The sequence below is a fragment of the Lytechinus variegatus genome, chromosome 11 (assembly GCF_018143015.1).
Source record: "Lytechinus variegatus isolate NC3 chromosome 11, Lvar_3.0, whole genome shotgun sequence".
Lineage (NCBI taxonomy): Eukaryota > Metazoa > Echinodermata > Echinoidea > Temnopleuroida > Toxopneustidae > Lytechinus > Lytechinus variegatus.
Window position 1 is genome coordinate 14,270,454 of NC_054750.1, and position 11,046 is coordinate 14,281,499.

An 11,046-nucleotide genomic window follows, 5' to 3' on the forward strand; every position below is an offset into this window, starting at 1 on the left:
ATTTTCAGCGTTATGTTTGTTTGATATTTCTCTATTTATTCAAATCAACAACTTTCTGTCACCCAATCATTGCATCCTGGTCTTAAAAGCAGGCGAGCAGATTGGCCGCGGGTGGACGGTTAAAAGAAATAAAAAAAGAAAACAGGAAAAGAATGAAAAGGAAAAGTGCACTGGTGGATCCAGGGGGGGCAAAGCCGGCCCGTGCCCCCCCCCCCTGAGAGGCACAATTAAAATTTGTAATGTAAAAACGCTTTCAAAACAGAAGTGTGCCCACCCCCCCCCCCCCCTTGAAAGCGAAAACCCTTTTTTTTCGCTTGTCAAATTTTTTCGTGCACGAAATGTTCTTAATTTGGAGTTTAAAACTTATTTATTTTGCTCGCTTGTCAAAGTTTTCCTCGAACAAATGTGCCCCCCTCTGGAAAATCCTGGATCCTCCCCTGGAAAAGTGCAAGTATGAATTTATTGTCTGGATATCATTTTTATCATCTGTCACAAAATTATAATTTAACTTAACTTGCCCGCTCGCTTCACTCGCTCGTGTCTTCATCTTATTCTCCCCCAATTTTGACTCATTACATGCTAGAAGCACCAGAGACATGTAACATTTTGAGTAATAAAAGACAGACCGATGCCTGGTCATTCCGGCGTGTGTAGTGTAGAATGAATTTGAAAATATTAATTTTAAGTTCTGTTGTTTTTTTTTTTTCACAAAGAACTTTTTTTTTTAGGCCCAAGTCCAGACTTAAAGAGAAAGTCCAGGGGGTGTATACTGCACAATGCATCCAAATAAATGAACAATTAAAATGGTTTGTGATGAAAAATTATAGGCTTATGATAATTATGACGTCAAAAGCAGGGGCCGCGGAACCGGGGGGGGGGGGCTGGGGGGCTTCAGCCCCCCCCCCCCACTTTTTTCCAAAACCGTGTACAAAAACGTAAAAATGACCATATAATTGTGATTTTTAGTATGGTCAGCCCCCCCACCCCCACTTTGAAAACCGTTCCGCCCCCCTGAAAAGCAATTAATGAAATTGAGGGCATCAATGATGATTTTGAAAATACCAGCAACCATGGAATTAAAAGAATAACATACGCCGCAAAAAAATGAGGGCGCTATATCACATTTAGCTTCACCCTCGATGGGAGAAAGCCGGGAGAGAGCCTGGAGAAAGCGGGTCGTTTTGCTAAAAAGCAGGCCCTCGATCCGCTCTCATTCAATCTGTCAGCTCCCGACCCCAACCTCTCTTTCAATATATTCCCTCTTTCAATATTTCCCCCTATCTATCTTCTCTCCTTGTAATAATAAAACATGTCCGTTTAAGTATTGCAACGTCGTAAAAATTGCTTTCAGGCAAATTCCTCTTTCTCAATTCTTTAGCTGTTTTGTGTAATTAAATTAGTATACAATAAGATGAATAATAATTATTGTCCACTTAAATAATTATCTTAACGACTCTCAGCCACTCATAATAAACAATCGTTCACATGGGGGGGTTCTCCTGGAACAACTGGCAGATCAGCTACCTTAAAAGTATTTACCTAAGACCATTCAATTACAAGAAATGCCCTTATTTTCTATTAAATCCCACAGATGTCTGGTGATTAACGTTAGTAAGTAAGGTTCGTTATCAAAACATGATGTCTTGTATTTTATATATTTTATGTATTTTATATGAACTATCTTCATGTTTCTCTCTTTCTATTCAGTTCTTTCTTTCCCACTCTGTTTTTCACCCCTCACTCTATCTCTCTTGCTCTTCTTTTAACTCTTATTTGATGTTCGCATCATTAATGTATTCTTTAACCCTAAATAGACTGGGCTATTTCGACGCCTAAGAAGAGTGGGGGGGGGGGGCTGATTCAGCCCCCCTTATGATCTCGGCCGTCGATCGCGCGATCGCGACGATAATTGGCACACGCGTTACCCATGGCATTATCTACAAAACTATAACATCAAATTCTGCAAAAATCTCATGTTTGATTAATTATGCTAATTTATGCGTAAAATCATAAGTTTGCTGTAATTAATAAAATAATGCCCCTGAAATGCTAATTTTTGTTTCACATACTCTAGATAGGCATCTGATCAAATTTATTTAAAAAAAATTTCAACATCACATTTATTTTCTTATGTATTCTATTGTTTTCTAAATTTCTTATGTATTTCTTTGTTTTTCGACTGAAATTGTCAGGGACTTTATTTGGACCATAAAAAAGATAAAATTAATTGATTTTAAGCAGTAAAAGGAAAAATAATGATACATTTATGAATTTTGGTTAAAAACACTATTTGCATTGGATTTGTACACAAATTCACGTTTTTGAGTAATTTTGGGTGTGCATGCACTTACGAAATGTTGCGTAATTTCCGAACCGCGTACCCGGGGGTCACAATTTTGGTCTCAAAAGTTGCGCGAGACTTGAAAGTAAAAAGTCAGTGAGCGACGCGGTCAAAAAATTTTGCGCGGCGGATTTATCGTGAAAAATGTTGAGGGGGGGGGGGCTGAATCAGCCCCCCCAGTCTTTTTAGGGTTAACGGGGGTATCTCACTGGGCTTGAAACTAGTTCGCGACTACAAATTTTGCTAGTTGCAGAGACGTCTCCGCGACATCTCTGAGACGTCTCATGAAAATTACAGAGTCTCCGAGGAGTCGCAAGAAGATTAAACATGTTTAATATTTTTGGAGACTGTTTCTAGTCTCCGCGACGTCTCCGAGAAGTCTCCATCAGTTGCTGCGAAGTCTCGGAGACTAATGATATCCGCGACTGCTGAGACGTCGCCGCGATGTCTCAGAGGCGTCTCAGATACATCGCGAAGACCTGCTGAAGACCAAAAAAAAAATTTATAATACATTGCGGAGACGTCTCCGCGACACTTCTTCACACTGTTTGACCCACTTCAGAAACCACGTGACTGAACGCGTGCTGATATCCCTCCTCCTGCTCCAAGTCAGGTGTATGATCTTTCAAACATTCCATCGAGACGTCTCCTTGGTGATCATACACCTGACTTGGAGCAGGAGGAGGGATATCAGCACGCGTTCAGTCACGTGGTTTCTGAAGTGGGTCAAACAGTGTGAAGAAGTGTCGCGGAGACGTCTCCGCAATGTATTATAATTTTTTGGGTCTCCAGCGGGTCTTCGCGATGTCTCTGAGACGTCTCTGAGACATCGCGGAGACATCGCGGCGACGTCTCAGCAGTCGCGGATATCTTTAGTCTCCGAGACGTCGCAGCAACTGATGGAGACTTCTCGGAGACGTCGCGGAGACAAGAAACAGTCTCCAAAAATATTAAACATGTTTAATCTTCTTGCGACTCCTCGGAGACTCTGTAATTTTCATGAGACGTCTCAAAGATGTCGCGGAGACGTCTCTGCAACTAGCAAAATTTGTAGTCGCGAACTAGTCGCGAACTAGTTTCAAGCCCAGTGAGATACCCCCTTTAGCCAATATCTTTGTTTGTTTTTTTCTTGGAACATCGTTCTCAAGCTCATAGAGCTTAAGATTATCCACTCATGATTATACTAATATGAATGTTATGTAATTTTGAAAATGATGTATATGTATATACGAATAAAATCAATCAATCAATCAATCAATCTATCTATCTATCTATCAATCAATCAATCAATCAATCAGTAAGGACCTTCCTTTGTAGTGAACCCCCCCATGATCCATGATCAAATTTACCTCGAATCAAGGAGATATATCGATGAATACGACTTATTGTCCTTATAAAACAATGGTTTGTGGGCGAGTATTTTTAAGACTTGAAATAAAAAGTGGAGAATATTCTACAACCTTGTAAAGATTTTGGTTATGATAATTCCACCTCACCTGACAGTGTTAATAATCAAAGAATTGTAATTTTCCCCTCACAGAGCATCTTTATTATTTTGGCACGGGAGATTTTAGGTCTGCTGCACAATACAATTACATTCCTGAAAATAAGACTAACGAATTCGAATATTAATTGTAATTTAAGAAATGAAACATGATACATGGGCCGCGGAAACGGGGGGGGGGGTGGAATTATACCGCATACATTCGTAATTCCGAAGCTTCGTTATTCCGAAGGTTCGTTAATCCGAAAACGAAATAAGGTTCGTAATTCCGAAGGTTCGTTAGTCCAAAAACTAAGTGATTAAGGAACCTTATTTCGTTTTCGGACTGACGGCCTTCGGAACAACGAACCTTATTTCCTTTTCGGATAAACGAACCTTCGGAACACTGAACCTTATTTCGTTTTCGGATCATCGAACCTTCGGAATAACGCCACAAATGTTCGGATTAATGAACCCCTTTACGTTTTCGGATTAACGAACATCGAGGTATAGGCAATTCACGTGTTTCGGAATTACGAACCTTCGGAATAAAGACCCTATTCGGAATTACGAAGTGGAACCGAATTATACAATCTCTGGAATATAGACTTCCAACCCAAATCCGTGATGCTTCTTCCGTTGAGGCCTTCAAAGGCAGACTAACACATTTTTTTTCTTCTTAAATGTAGTAAATGTTAATATGCGTATGTATTTTCCCTATTTAGTCTTAATACTTTTATGTTTTATAGTTCAATTATGTTACGTGATATAATATGCTTCAATAATTCACTGTAAAGTGCATTGAAATGTTAATGTAATTTGCTATATAATTTATTTAATGTAACATGTATTGTATTTTAGGTCTATTGGTGGAATTCAGCACCCCCCATGCACACTTTTTTTCCTAAACCGCGTACAAAAACATACAAAAATGCGATCTGATTGCGATTTTTTGCATGGTCAGCCCTCCAAACTTTAAAAGCCGTTCCGTGGCCCCTTTAATAATGTTTACAGTGCAATACCGTATTTTATCAACCTCCTTAATAACTTGTACAGTGCATTTTCTCATTTTCATTATAATTTCATTTTCTATACTGGATTTTTCTTAATGTACCATTAGTTTGATCATTATCGCATTATTGTGTTATGCTACATGTGCAATAATTATATACCTTTGTAAATACATACTGGCTGCAGTATGTGTATGATTTTTTTTAGTGGAAATAAATAAACCATGAAATGAAATGAAGTCTGATTATCTTTGAGCAGGGGAGCAGGGTAATTTTAATGATTGAAAACCTGTCATGATCTCTTCAATAATAATAATCAAAATGTTTCTAGGCACATAATTCGTAATTAATGATCCCCAGAATTATTAATGAAACGAATGACAATAAGACTGGACGAAAATCTAAATTCGTATAATATGAAACAATTTTGAAAAAGAGGGAACAAAATTAGGCCTATTACTGAAGTATTATCGAAAGAACATGTACGTTCTTTGGTCACAAGCTGGCGCTATACCTCTTCCAGACTCGCTGCTCTCGATACAAGTGAAAATAACTGTCTTCTATTGGTTGTGATCATCTTTGTTCAAATAATGTTTATCATAATGTATAATATTTCATTTGTTATATTGCTGTATACATGTACTTAACTTTATTTTGTATATGTTATTCATACCCTTGTATATATGAAAAATGTGATATTATCTGAATAAAGGCTAAAAAGCATTTAAAAAAAACTGTCCAGGGTGCCGTTTTATAAAGAGTTGTTACAATAACATTATTATACCTAATCTCTATAACAAGTTTGATACCCGCAAATCATACCGATTAATTTCAGTAGCTTTAAACTGTTATTACAAGTTTAATACTTTAACAGTTTTTATGAAATAGTCCTCAGATAGAGTTTTTGATGCTGGATGCACGCAATACGACATATTTTAATGAATTGCCACGTGATGCTAAATCTTCTGTTTCTTATAGCTCATTTAATAACGTAGTTAATAACCATATCTTAAATTGGGTCTGACTGTACATTATTCTCTGTTGCTCAATTCCTATGCATTGAAATGTAGGGTGTGTTAACGTAGGGGGGTGGGGGGCTAGATGTTATGACCGATTAGTTTTATTTCTTGTTGTTTTGGTATGTTATTTATATATTGTGTATAATTTATATTTGTGTAATTTTCTTTTATGCTATATGAGGACCCCTCGGTAGACCAGCAGCACCATGATTGATGCTTCTGAGTAGGGCCATCCTCCCGTTTTCTATTTACCAATCCATATGTATAATTTTATATGTATTGTTATCTGTTTTTTTAACGGAAATAAATTCAATTCAATTCAATTAAATATATAGTTGATGGGGATGTCCTACACTACGCAAATGAAGAAAATAAATATTTGAAGAGGGCTGAAAATGTTTGGGGACAAAGCTCTAACCTATATAGGTATCACCAGATCATTATAGAGATTTCTCCTATTTTTGCGATTCATTTAATGTACACGTATTTTGCCAGTGGCGATCGAGACCCAGATTTTGTTAAGTGGTGTTGACGGGAATGGGCAAGGGAGGGGGGGGGGGGCAAATAAAAACTTGGATATATTACTAGTGGGGCAGCAATCTTCGTCTCTTCACTCAGGCAAACGTTAATTCTATGTTAAAATCAGAATATTTGAAGTAACATTTTTGTGTCGTTGTATCCTTTTTATCGTGAAATCATTCCTCCTTCGATTTAGTCGTTACCAATATCTCCATCATGACCACCATCATCTCCATGGCCTTCATCATCATCATCATCATCATCATCATCAACATCATCATCATATCACCGTCACCCTCAGCTTTATCATCTTCATCTTCATACTAAAATATTGCTTTGATGTTTCGTATTTGAAAATATATGCCCATTCTGCTTTGAAAATGTATTAATTAATTCAATTAGTTTTAGTTTGGGATTGTCATTTTCTTCAAGCAATCTGCTTATGATGAAATCCTTCTCCTGCAAATTGTGAATATCATATCATTTAATAAATTTTGTCTGGAATTATTTTTTAGTAATTTTTATTTATGATTCATGCCAAAAATGCTAACATATTATGTTCATTATGTTATGAAAAATGCATTATACGAATGTTATGGATGGAGAAAACAATAAATCAAATCAAATCAAATATTATTTCTTATTCATTCTTAAAGGTCAAGTATACCCCGGGAAAATGTTGATTGGAATAAATAGAGAAAAACTTCATATTAGCAATCGTATTTCATCAAAATCGGATGTAAAGTTTTGCTTATTTTTTCACAAAAGAGTAATATGCACAACTTAAATGAGACAGTCGATGATGTCCCTCACTCACTATTTATTATGTTTTTTTATTGCTTGAATTATACAATATCATTAGCATTTTTCATATAGATTTGACAATAAGGACCAACTTGACTGAATATTAAACAATGCTAATTTTACATGTTCTGGGAGGAATTAATCGTTGTTTCACTTGACAATGAGGAGAAAATAGAATATTCCCTATTTCATATAATAAAACACAAAAGAAATAGTGAGTGGATGACGTCATCAGTTCCTCATGTGCATACCTACCATGATGTGCATATAACTGTTTTGTGAAATTAAGCCTAATTTTAAAATGTCATAACTTTCTTATTTTATATCCGATTTTGATTAAATTTTTTTGTTAGGATGGACTTGTCCTTTAAAAATGTCCGGGAAAGGGAAGGGGGTAGCTGGACGGTCAACGGTTCCAACTAGTTCCGACTTGTGGTATTTACTCGTCTAGAAATAATAATAATAACGATACTAATAACAGCAATAATGATGATGATGATAACAATAATAAGAACAATAATATTGATGATGATGATGATAATAATAATAATAATAATAATAATAATAATAATATTGATAATTATAATAATAATAATAATAATAATAAAATAATAATAATAATGATGATGATGATGATAATGATGATAGCATTAATATTACTACTACTTCTACTACTACTACTACTACTACTACTACTACTACTACTACTACTACTACTACTACTACTACTACTACTACTACTACTACTACTACTACTACTACTACTACTACTGCTACTACTACTATTACTACTACTACTACTCTATTACTACTACTACTACCACTACCACTACTACACTCTAAAAAATGAAGTGCTAATTCAGCTCTTAAAGCGCGTGTATAGTGACTGCACTTCGGAGTGCTGATTTGTCTAGTTCAAATTTGAACGAGAAAAATCAGCACTCCGAAGTGCAGTCACTATACACGCTCTTTAAGAGCTGAATTAGCACTTCATTTTTTTAGAGTGTACTACTACTACTACTACTACTACTAATAACAACACTAATAAATATAATGGTAATAATCAAAAGCCCCTCTCCTGCAATCAACTTCGCTATTATGCCATTGCGTATAACCAACTTGTCAATTCATTTGCCCTTGTTTCCTTTTTCTTTCTTCAAAATGAACCCCGGGAATACAGCAACCCGACAGGAAATATGAGATATGATGAGTCACGATTATAGGAATAAAGCCTCAAGCTGCTGGCTAAATACTTGGGTGGTACATTCTAATCACTCATAGGACCCTTCATATCCGATGAGAAATCGATGCAAATAGTTCGGTTTATTCCCTTTATCCATGTTCTTAAACTGACAACTCTAATTACTAGTAATCGACGGTCATCTTCCGGGAATTACTCCCGAAGTTTTCCGAAGCCTCTTAATGCTTGCGAGTACACTGTAAAAAATTGCGGTGTTAAAACTGACACCAATTGGTGTTAATAGAGGACCACACCCTGAGGTGTTAAAATTACACCTATATAGAGATTAAACATAACACCAAAGATTGTAAATGTAACAACAAAAGGTTGTATAGGTGTAAAACTAACACCACCAATTTCACACCGGTGTAGAATAACTGGTGTGGTCCTTTATGTACACCGGTTAACACCACAGTTTTTGCTGTGTAATAATGAGATCATTTCAAAGTTTCTAACACAGCATGCCCTCCCAAAAATAAAAGCAAAAATAGAGAGAAAAGATAAATTCGTCATTTTATTGTTTGATTTCCGTGTGTTAACATTTCGTCTTCATATCTTTCTCGATATTCATAAGACATATCAGCGGCAATTAGTCAAACATAATCATGCTATCGTAAGTTAGAGGAGACCGAGGATGAATCTTTCAAGAATTTTAAACATTTTCAGGCACCGTAGAGTTATCCTAACACTTTAAAAAGGGTTGGTCAAAAGAACTAACAATTTGTGAAGATGATTGTGTCCGACCAAGAAAAATGTTTAAAAATTAATCGGAATTCTGGTAGATTCTCACCAATAAAAAGTTTAATTTTGACCAGTTTTTACACAAAAATATTAACCACACATTAATTCGGCTAATCATTAAAGTCTAAGATTCATTAAGAATGACGGATGAAGAGGGAGGGGTCCAACTCACCCTAGAGGAAAACTGTTAATGATACGTTATTTTTTGTATTGCTTGTTTGTCTGCTGAAAAGGACAAAATGAATTGGAAAATCGCAAGCGTGGTAACATGACTATTTTCATTGTTGCTTGTCAGATTTTTTTTAACCAAAAATTGACTTTTCTGGCCCCTCCTCTAAGAAATCCCGGCTCTACCACTGTTGACTGACATGGGATGGCTACTATATAAAGATATTGGTTCTATAAATTTCTATAAAAAGCACTTTTTATCATAGATGGGAAATGTCTCTTTCCAGATCTCCTGTCTTTATCAGAGGAAACTGCTGGCTCGCATTCCCCTCGAGATATAGAAAAATGTACCTTACATAGCAGGTATCACCACCATCATTCTATAAATAACATTCATAAAGTTTGTTAATGTTTGTGAATGTAGTTTCTCTTCAAAGGCGAAAGATAATAAGAGACTAATAGCAATACCTTCCCTTGCATGAATTGCCTCATAATTATTTTTTTATGTTTCTTGAACAACATACTGAGTAGCAGCTAGTGGCGTAGCTGGGAATCTGTGTCAGGAGGGGCAAAATATTACTGACAGCCCCCCCACTAGCGTACCTACGGGGGGGGGGGGCAGGGACGGGCGAGCCACAACCCATGCAAAGTTTTTGTATCCCTGCCCCCCTGACGAGCTTGAAAGACCTTTTTTGCCCCTCCCCCTGACGAGCTTGATGACCTTTATTGCCCCCCTTGACGAGCTTTAAGACCTTTTCCTTTTTTTTTGCTTGTCTATTTTTTTTCTGGTACGAAATCCTTTATTTGTGATTGAAGACCTTTTTTTTTGCTTGCTAAATTTTTTGGTGGACGTTTTTGTCCCCCCGTGGAAAATCCTAGGTACGCCACTGCCCCCCATTCCATGGGGAAAGATAGGTCACCACAGTTTCAGGATGCGCTTTCCGTAAAAGATTATGACAAAGACAAAAAATCTAAACATTGTAAACAATACTAGGAAAACAGAACTTTGAAAGTTTGGGACAAGGAACAAGAAAGTTGTGGCTCTTTGTTGAAGAAAGAAGTCACTAAAACATTGTTAATATCAAGTGAAAATTTGGTCAGTAGATCGTGACGAGACATGGGACTACTCTCTCTCTCTCCCTCTCTCATTTGCTCTTTTCTCTTCTAAAAAAATCTTTCTTTCAAAAAATGCAACACAAAAAACATTATATCGTCGTATAATGCCCCATTATATAATAAAACTTCGTTCTGGGTGTTCGTCATAATCAATTATGTGGTGATATATTTCATTTTATTAATTTCATACGTAATTCATCAAAAAAAATCTATATTGCCCCCTTTCGTCAAATTTCCATTGATATGTATACATTTACGTCTTTTATTAAAAGAAATTCGATTTGATGCTGGTCTTTTTCTTTGACATTTAGCCAACTAAATGCAAGAATTAACCTCACGTTTTTCTTAAAAAGGGTAAAATATAGTACATTACTCTTTGCCAATTTTTCACTTGTATTTATGTAGTATGGTCAACTTAGGATTTAGTGGATTAATCAACTATTAAAGGGGAAGTTCCCCTTACGTTAAGCTTGTGTAATGAAAGGAGACCCCCCCCAAAAAAAAAATCGGTGAAGATCAGGTGGAAATCCATTAAACAGTTAAAATATAGTGAACTATTATAGTGATGGATTTATAAAGTTTGAATTTTTGGAAGTCAAATGGTA